This window comes from Callorhinus ursinus, unplaced genomic scaffold (assembly GCF_003265705.2).
Source record: "Callorhinus ursinus isolate GAN/ISIS: 27379988/994484 unplaced genomic scaffold, GSC_fseal_2.0 scaffold14, whole genome shotgun sequence".
Lineage (NCBI taxonomy): Eukaryota > Metazoa > Chordata > Mammalia > Carnivora > Otariidae > Callorhinus > Callorhinus ursinus.
Window position 1 is genome coordinate 42499747 of NW_027397076.1, and position 865 is coordinate 42500611.

The 865-nt window shown below is 37.7% G+C and overlaps 1 pseudogene; it reads left to right on the plus strand.

The window, feature by feature from the left end:
- The first annotated feature begins 208 nt into the window (after positions 1 to 208).
- Positions 209 to 327, plus strand: LOC112832739 (U4 spliceosomal RNA; annotated as a pseudogene).
- Positions 328 to 865: the final 538 nt, after the last annotated feature.

The window sequence follows — 865 nt, forward strand, 5'->3', positions numbered from 1 at the left end:
TTGGGGTCCTTTATCCATATGAATTTTAGGATGGATTTTTCTATTTTTTGCAAAAAATGTCATTGGAAACTTGATAGGGATTGCACTGAATCTGAAAATAATTTGGGTAATATTACAAAGTTGGTCTAATCAGGTCTATTTCTAGAGGCTGAAATGGTACCATTAATTGTGGCAGCATCTAGTACCCAATGATTTTGCTGGTGGTGTATGCTTTGTACAGTGGCAGTATTGTAGCCAATGAGGTTTATCTGAGGCACAATTATTGCTAATTGTAATGTCTATACCTAATGAAAGTATTAATTACTAGATCAATTTTGCATTCTAATTTTCAACTCTTTATTCACCGAGTACACTCCAAGCCAGTTTCTTTGAGAATTGTAACAATTCTGAGACTCACCCCCCAATTTTTTTTTTTTTTTAAGTAATCTCTCTGCCCAACGTGGGGCTCAAACTCACAACTCTGAGATCAAGAGTCACATGCTCTACTGAGTGAGCCAGCCAGGTGCCCCCCAAAACTTACTTCTTTCTATTGGAATCATTTTCTATTGCTTGAATCTGAATACCCAGATAGATATAGAAAATGTCGCTTAGGTTTTTTGGAGAGAGGAGTGAGAAGGATTCTGTGATTGATTTCCTCAAAATTTTAGGACTGAAGGCGGTGAAAATACAGCTATTCTTAAGGGTTAAAACCTCAAAAAGACCTCCAATTTTAAAAAGGGAACCTCCTACACTGTTGGTGGGAATGCAAGCTGGTGCAGCCACTCTGGAAAACAGTATGGAGGTTCCTCAAAAAGTTGAAAATAGAGCTACCATATGATCCAGCAATTGCACTACTGGGTATTTACCCCAAAGATACAAATGTAGG